The sequence below is a fragment of the Clupea harengus genome, chromosome 16 (assembly GCF_900700415.2).
Source record: "Clupea harengus chromosome 16, Ch_v2.0.2, whole genome shotgun sequence".
Taxonomy (NCBI): domain Eukaryota; kingdom Metazoa; phylum Chordata; class Actinopteri; order Clupeiformes; family Clupeidae; genus Clupea; species Clupea harengus.
The window spans coordinates 4,440,928-4,449,991 of record NC_045167.1 but is presented as its reverse complement, the minus strand read 5'-3'; the positions used below and the strand labels follow the sequence as shown (position 1 = coordinate 4,449,991).

Sequence of the window (9,064 nt, the reverse complement as noted above, 5' to 3'; positions counted from 1 at the left end):
TCTGTATATATGATGAGAACAGCCTCGAGGCATCCAGAAGTGACCATGGATCAAATGAACACACACGAGACCGTTCAGCCGTGTTCACACACTCATTCTCTCACACACACACACACACACACACACACACACACACACACACACACACTCCCTCTCTCTCCTATAGCTTGCTTTTCCTTTGTGTTCCTGTTCTCTCCACAGGCTTCCTGTCTGTGTCAGGTTGCGTACACAGTATACTGTACAGCCTCCTCCATGACATCCCTGGCTTGACTGGGCAAGGATGATGATGATGACTGGTAGGTTGGGATCAGACACAGGGAGGAAGTAAACATGCGATAACTCCATAACACCACGGCCTTCTCAGCCCTGTCCCCCCCCCCACTTTAGGAAGCAGAACATGTAAACAGCAGGGCTCCTGGAGTACCTCAGCCAGACATGGGGAAGGAGGGCTGAGTAAAGGAACTGAAGAGCTGAAGGGCTTTAGGACAGACTTTAATTAGAAGTTATATACATGAACATTTTTTAATGTGTGTTGAGAGGCAGAATGTGTTTTTTCAGGTTTACATTAAGAACATTGAATAACATCACTGGTAAAGAATTGTGGGTTGGACTTTTAGTGTCGAAGTGCAAGTGCCCTTTGTTACAGAGAGACAGAGAAGGACAGGAGGAAACCACGAAAGATCAGGCGGTGTTTAGGCCAGAAGTCACACCCTATAGTAGGCGTGCTACTCTCAAGCTTATAGTCAAACTGAAATGCTTAATGTATAATAAACCAATAATGTTTTTTAAGCGAATCATTTGTTTTCATTACGGTGTCATACATTACTGAAACAAATGTTCTTTTTTGAGTGCGTAGGTGTGGTTTTGAAACATGTATGTGCTGTGAAGTAAGCATATTAATGTGTATCACCCTGCATAACAGGCCTTGGTTTGCCTCCAAAGAACTATATTCTCTCTACTGTTTTTTTATATAACTTAAAAGCACATGCTCTGTTTCACTTGGATAGACTAATTAGACGTGAATTAGCATCGTCAGGTAAGTCCGGTTAGTCTGGTGATTTGCATGCCAGGCTGACAGTAGACATTCACGAGAGCATATGTGTGGGGAGAGATTCACTGGTATATGGAGGGATAAAAGTCCTGATATCTATGAGCAGCTACAGCCATTACCTGGGCCATTCACTAACACCCTCCCAGAGGTTTGTGTCAGGCCCTCATCCCAGGGTGTCTGACGGCAGGAGAATGAAGTGACACTTCCCTGTTTAAAACGCTTTAGGGCTGGTAGAATATAAATAAAAGGCATTGTAGTGAGCCGCAGTGTGGTGTTGTGTCCCTAAAATAGACTGCATCCTCGCTGGTGCAGATAAACAAGAGGCAGGCTGGGCACCAGGATCTCTGGCACCACCGTCCATCTTCCTCTGTGGATGGAAAAAAGAGTGAGAAAAATCTGCCCCTCCGTCTGTCACCGCAACCCCCCCCACCCCCCACCCCCCTCCTTCCCGCTGCCTGCCGTTCTCACATGCTACCCTTACACTGACTCGACCACCGGTTCTAAAGACTCACGTGTTCTGTCCGTCCCCCCCCCCCCCCCCCCCAGACCATAACCCCTCCACCTGGAGACATTCCACCCAGAGGCACTGTTCTGCTGTTAAAGAATGGCTTTCATTTAGTTTGATTCACATCAGTAATTTACTTGAACTCCCAGACCAAGACTAAAGTTGAGTTTTATAGTTCTAACCTATTCACATACGGACTAGTGAGAGGCTGCTTTTAACAGCTGTGGGATCTGGGCTCCCCCCCCCCCCCCCCCCAGGGGCCTCATCACAATCAGCAAACACATAAATGCACTTTTACATGCGCCCGCATTCCTGCTACTCTGACGCATGCAATGCAAACAAACACTGAACCGAAATTACGTGTTCGAAATTATTTGTCTGTCCTCTTAGTGGGCTCTGGGGAGCAACACGGGTGCAAGGAACTAATGCTGTGTGATTAACATGCACCATCATGGATCCCCCTTTTGTCGTGCTGGATGTGGACTGTTTGTGGTGTGATGTTTATGTTTGCAGAGTTTAGTTTCAAGGTACATTGAAGGATAAAAGTGGAATTTGATGAGTTGAGTGTGTGTCTGTGTCTGCAATGTATGTGTGTGTGTGTGTGTGTGTGTGTGTGTGTGTGTGTGTGTGTTAATGAGATGGGGGTTTATAGGAAATATCCCTTGATCTGTATGTATCTGTTTTGGGCTCCACATTTCACGACAAAAAATGGCTCACTTTCTATAACACACCTTCTAGAATGGAACGCCCAATCTACAGTCACCTAAATGTCAAATTCCATCACTGAACTATTCCCATTTCTCATGGTAGCTTCCTTTGACAGAGCATTCACATGTGCCAAATTTCAGTTTTTCATTTTCCCATTACAACGTCGATTTGTAATTGTATTATTATTTGCTATATTCATTTATTCTTTCTTTATTAATGTATTATTCATTAATATTTTTTTATTCGTTTTCATTCATTCTAAAGGTCTATTCATGTTTTCATTATGTGCCTCTTCTAAAAAACATAGCTGTAATGCGTCCAGCCTTTCATAATGGCATAACAACTTCTTATCTCGGGAAGAGTAGGCTATACTACATTTTTATCGTTTTAGGAGATTTCCCACCCTTTCTTGTCCGTGACAGAAAAGCTAGAAGCGCCTCCAAACTGCCGACGTCCGGACACGGCTGCGCCTACACGGAGCGTGCGCGGGACGGCGCTGCACGTTTGACAGCAGCAGCTGAACGGGTGGGAGAGAAGGACCACAGGCTGCGGGGAAGTCGTGCATCGCCGAGAGACGAGTCCTAGCCGGGAGGAAGAGAGAGAGGGAGAGAGAGAGAGCGAGAGAGAGAGAAATACGATTGAATCCGAACCTATGCGAGACTAACGCCACACTGCGAGATACGAGCAGAAAGGTGAGTGTCGTGATTCCTTTTTTTCAAAGAGGGTTTTTAAATGAAGCATTGTCAGTCTGCTCTGGTGTTCTGTCTCGTGTTTTTCGATGATGTGCGGCTGTGGGAATATGAGAATGCGCATTTGGTGCAGTGGATGGTTAGTCGATCGGGACAACGACCAGTTGTGCCTTTCCCATAGCAACCGATGATGTTGCGGATATCTGTGATGATCTGTCAAGGTGTACTGTTGATGCCCAAGTCGACACAAGGGAGGGGAAGACTTCAGGATACTGGTGTTAGGAGTGTTTTGATGTAGAAAACGCAAGGTGTTGCAATGTATGACACTGGAAAATAAAACTCGGCGCATCGTAGTAGCCTGCTGACTATAACAGCCGTTTTATTATTCAAACACAATGGCGGCATACTCCAGGAAAGATTTAGCCCAAATTAAATCAGTTTGGACGCCCTCTAATCTAAGGAAAATATAACAGCCATTATTCTGCGTGTCCATATACTACATCAGGCTGTAGCAAAGAATATCGGACAGGATTTTCAAATGGGTGAAATAGGCTACCGGTGAAACTGTCGCCTGTTATTCCGCGGGGCGCTCGAGTGTCGAAAACAGGTGCAACACAGCAAATTGATGCAGTGCAAAGCAGATTAACAGCAATTCATATACGGAACGACAACCTTCAGCTACATTGTCCATCTCTACGTCACATAGCAAATGTTTTATGACAGGACACGTTAAGTTTTCGGTGTGCGTGCGGCCTGCGATGCTCCAACTCGCCTGCTAAAAATGTATGAATTCCACAGCCAGGATTCCCCCTGACATTTCTTTTACGCAAGCATTTGCAATCGTCTGATTTGCGTTATCACATGCCTTGTCCTCAAAGTTTTTTCCACGGGGCATTCGAATATCAATCTAGACCATTCCATGTGACCTTTAAACTATGACTTAATGTCGAGTGAAGTAAGTGAGTAAAGTCTCTTAAATAATATGCTGTCTTTAATATGCTTTAACTGTTTTTTTTCGATTTAGATACTTGGATTTCACGCTGTGTTATCTGATTATTTCTCAGCATGACTTAATCGGATCCTATGCAGCTGGAATGGAACGACAATAATCCTTGTTTCGCGACTGAAATAAAACAGATGTTTTTGTCCTCGGTTTCACTGTTTGGAGAAGTCGTTTTAGGGTTATCCTACTTCTCTGAGAGAAGGACGGTACAGAGGGGACATGTGTGTGTATGTGTGTGTTTCACTGAGGCGACGTGGTGACAGATGTCAAGCGACATCACGCTCTGAATCCCAGAGCCCACGTGGATCTCCCGACGACCCAAAGACACGTTGATGTAGGGGCCAAACATAGACGTAGGCGAAAGAGGGTCTAGGCTGTGTTTTTGTGCTCTTATCAACTGTTATGGACATTAAGCAGTAGGCGTGTGGTGAGGACTGAACGGAAATTAATATCACAAACAAATTATGTATTTTCATCTTTCATCGTTTTTATTAGTCACCATTTTTTATCATGCGAGCATTCTCTGAGTGCTCCACACTGAAACTTAATCATCAGCAGAAAGAAATGGCCAGACAGATGTACAATGGGCGGGAAGAAAAGACAGAGAATTTATATTACTCTGCTCAATTTAAATACAGAGTCCTCTGTAAACTATTAGAGGACAGTGTTGGACATCTTTGTGTTTTATGTGTATGGAAAACGTCAGTAAATCAGATAGAACACTGCTAGGACATATCAAAGCCCCTTATCAGTTGGATCACACCTAGGTCCTTTCAGAGTTAGCTGCTGTTTTGGTTGTGTGTGTGTGTGTGTGTGTGTGTGTGTGCATGCACAGATATGTGTGTATGCACACCTGTGTGTGTATGTGTGGGTTTGTATCTGTTTATGTATGTGTATATGTACATGTTTGAGTATGCACGTTAATATGTACGTATGTGTATGTGTGTCTGTTTGTGTATTTGTGTGTGTGTGTGTCTGTCTCGGTCTGTGTGTGTGCTTGGTGCGCCTGTGTGTGTGTTCACACGTGTGTGTGTGGGCGAGGAATGAGAGGATTAAAAATTGCGCAGATCTTTATGCAGATGCATTTGTTTCTGCTCACAGCAAGCACATGCTGTTAAATATGTGTGTGTGTGTGTGTGTGTGTGTATGTGTGTGTGTGTGTGTGTGTGTGTCAGGGGCATTGTTTTCTGTCCACGGGCTTTTGTTGTTTAAGATAATCCCTGGGGACAATGAGGCCCACGTGCCTCGTCTCCACAGGCAAAGGCCTGCTCCAGTGCGCCGGATCTGGCGTGTGCAAAATCATTATCACCCAGAATTCCCTGTGTGGATCACGAGGCCTGAGGGGTCATTAGTCAACAGTGTGCCTGGCTTGGTGCCTCCACTGAGCTGAATGGTAATGATGTTCATGTGTTTGGGTGTTTGGCTTTGCATGTCATATGCTGTTCTCTCCTTCGTTGTCTTGATATGTTTTTCCGGCTTTCGTTGTGTGTCACACACAGCCACAGGCACACACAGACACAACCATCCTCTCTCTTGCGCTCTCTCTCTCTCTCTCTCTCTCTCTATCTCTCTATCTCTCTATCTCTATCTCTATCTCTGTCTCTCACTTACTCACAGACACACACACACACACACACACACACACACACACACACACACACACACACACACACACACACACACACACATCCTCTCTCTCTCTCTCTCTCTCTCTCTCTTACATACACATACACACACACACACACACACACACACACACACACACACACACACACACATACACATTCTCTCTCTCTCTCTCTCTCTCCTACATACACACGTACACACACACGCACACACACACACACACACACACACACTGAACACAACTATTACTGTAGTTGAATTTTATGATGGACTTCCATTAAAATTTCATGACTGGATGAAGATTGATGAATTGGAAATTATAAGACGTTTAATGGAGATGTTTCAGTAGCCAGTGGCAGCCAGCCGGGTGCCAGGACCAGCTGTTGTTTTTCGGGCAGCCAGACACATTAGTTATGCCTCCTGTCATGCTTGTCAATGTGTTTGCACTTCTGGTGCCTCTTTTGAAGGGTTTTACCAACACAACCAAAGCACCAGACTTAGAACAAACACGGAGGTTTTTGGTGAAGCGTGATGGCAGGGCATCATGGTCTTAAGTGGGTGTTTATGGCTAGTGTGTTGCATAAGTAGATTAGAGATGTCATCATCCTGGGACATTTGTGCGCTCCCAAAAAAATCATCACTTTGTAATTCCCCACATTGTAGTTCAATGGTTATTACTCTTCTGGTATTGTATGATATGTGTAATTGAGACTTGTGGAAACCAGCAGACCATAACGTTTCCATTCAGTTCATGAGGTCCTACTGTAAAATACTAAATATCTTTAATCATCTTCACAGTGGAACCCCCACCCCTAACACACACACACACACACACACACACACACACTCCAAACACACTAATAAACACGGTGTCAGACACACACACTCTCCAAACACACTAATAAACACGGTCACACACACACACTCTCCAAACAGACTAATAAACACGGTGTCCGACACACACACTCTCCAAACAGACTAATAAACACGGTGTTACACACACACACTCTCCTAACACACTAGTAAACACGGTCACACACACACACACACACACACTCTCCTAACACACTAATAAACACGGTCAGTGCTGTCAGTTGGACTCTTAGCTGTGGTCGAGGGCTGGCTGTCCTCTCCTGTGGAGGAGGTCATTGCCTTTATCATGTCTCTCTCTCTCTCATTCCCTCTCTCTCTCTCTCTCTCTATCTCTCTCTGTGGCTCGGGAACAAAAAGGTGCATGTGTTTGGGGGCGGTGAGGGGCACACCGCTCCACTCCAGGCTGGCAGGTGCATGCTGGGAGGGCCGCTGCCATGACGGATCTCTCCGGAGCTGCCTGTACGTGATGGCTGGTGGCACGGCACACACGCCTACTTATAGTTCTCCACCATCATTACATCATCAGGCAGGGCCGGCTTGGGAGGTTCTGCTGGTGACAAATGCAAGTGCAAAAATTGTTGGTATGCATTCATCATTCATGCATGTATTCATCTAGTCCCTTTTTAGTTCGAGCCGGCGTCCCCCCCCTGCATTTGTGTTTCTTTGACCCCCATATGAGTGTGTGTGTAATTGGGGGGGGGGGTCTTTGTGTATCACACTATTTAATGAAGTCTTAAAGGAATCGGGTGTAACAAAAGCACCTTTTCTTCTCTGGCGGGCGGACAAGGCTCAGCGGTGGCTCTCCTTTATGTGTGCTGAGGAGGGACATCCTGTCAGGTCAGTGTGGACTGAGAGACACACAAAAGAGAGAAGTCTGTCACTTAGTTCTCTTGCACACTGCGAGAGAGAGAGAGAGAGAGAGAGAGATGCAAAGAAAGAAAGAATGAAGAACGAGAGTGTGAGAGACTGAAAGAGGGAGGCGGAGGGAGCTTGAGAGAAAGTAAACGAGATAGAAAGAGAGCCCCTCTGCGCACACACACACACACGGCATGGGAGCTATCCGATTGGTGGTTCCCTCTCCTCTCCTCTCCTCTCCTCCTCTCCTCCTCTCCTCCCCCCTCCTATCCCCCTCTCTCTCCATGCCAACCTCTGTGTAACAGATGTGTTGAGGGGCCCAGTCCACACGGGAGGCCAGAGGCCTGTCAATGAGGGCCCTTACAGTCAGGCTTCCCCCAGCCTCAGTGGAGAGGAAATGAGAGGAGAGGATGGAGGAAGAGAAAGACAAGAAGGAGAAGGAGAAAGAGAAGAGGGTAGGATGAGGCATTTAGCAGCTTGTGATGTGACCGTGGGTTGGGGCATTCAGATGACTGGCCTGATGCATGTTGTCTCATTACTGTGCACACACACACAAACACACACACACACACATGCACACACACATATTCACACAGACAGAAGTGGGACCATGTCTGTCCCGTGTACCCTTACATCCTCACACTCAGTTGCCTCTCTCTGTATCTCATTCTGTTTTTCTCCATCACCCCCTCTCTCTTTTGATCTCTTTCTGTCTCTGTCTCCCTCTCTCTCCCTCCCTCCTTTCTTTCTCTTTCTCCGCCACCACTCTCTCTCCTTCACACTCTTTTTCTCTCTCGCTGTCAGCCACCACTCTCTCTCCCTGTCTCCCTCTCTCTCCCTGTCTCACTCTCCCTCCCTGTCTCACTCTCTCTCCCTCTCCCTCCCTGTCTCACTCTCTCTCCCTGTCTCCCTCTCCCTCCCTGTCTCACTCTCTCTCCCTGTCTCCCTCTCCCTCCCTGTCTCACTCTCCCTCCCTGTCTCTCTCTCTCTCCCTCTCTCTCTCTCTCCCCTCCCTGTCTCTCTCTCTCTCCCTCCCTGTCTCTCTCTCTCTCCCTCCCTGTCTCACTCTCTCTCCCTGTCTCACTCTCCCTCCCTGTCTCACTCTCTCTCCCTCTCCCTCCCTGTCTCACTCTCTCTCCCTGTCTCCCTCTCCCTCCCTCTCTCTCTCCCTCTCCCTCCCTGTCTCACTCTCCCTCCCTGTCTCACTCTCTCTCCCTCTCTCTCTCTCTCTCACTCTCCCTCCCTCTCTCTCTCTCTCTCCCTCTCCCTCCCTGTCTCACTCTCCCTCCCTGTCTCTCTCTCTCTCCCTCCCTGTCTCACTCTCTCTCCCTGTCTCCCTCTCCCTCCCTCTCTCTCTCTCTCCCTCTCCCTCCCTGTCTCTCTCTCTCTCCCTCCCTCCCTGTCTCTCTCTCTCTCCCTCTCCCTCTCTCTTTCTCTCTCTCTCTCTCTCCCTCCCTCCCTGTCTCTCTCTCTCTCTCTCCCTCTCTCTCTCTCCCTCTCCCTCCCTGTCTCTCTCTCTCTCCCTCCCTCCCTGTCTCTCTCTCTCTCCCTCTCTCTTTCTATCTCTCTCTCTCTCCCTCCCTCCCTGTCTCTCTCTCTCTCTCCCTCTCTCTCTCTCCCTCCCTCCCTGTCTCTCTCTCTCTCTCCCTCTCCCTCTCTCTTTCTATCTCTCTCTCTCTCCCTCCCTCTCTGTCTCTCTCTCTCTCTCCCTCTCCCTCTCCCTCTCCCTCTCCCTCTCCCTCTCCCTCCCATGT

At 47.4% G+C, this 9,064-nt stretch overlaps 1 protein-coding gene across 2 annotated transcripts in view; it reads left to right on the top strand.

The window, feature by feature from the left end:
• The first annotated feature begins 2,684 nt into the window (after positions 1 to 2,684).
• Positions 2,685 to 9,064, top strand: part of nrcama (neuronal cell adhesion molecule a) — an 84,943-nt gene continuing 78,563 nt past the window's right edge. The window contains exon 1 of one of the 2 annotated variants that reach the window (XM_031582347.2): positions 2,685 to 2,956. The gene's annotated coding sequence lies outside the window, so the exon portion shown is untranslated. The remainder of the gene's footprint in view (positions 2,957 to 9,064) is intronic. The other variant, XM_031582359.2, reaches the window with a different exon arrangement.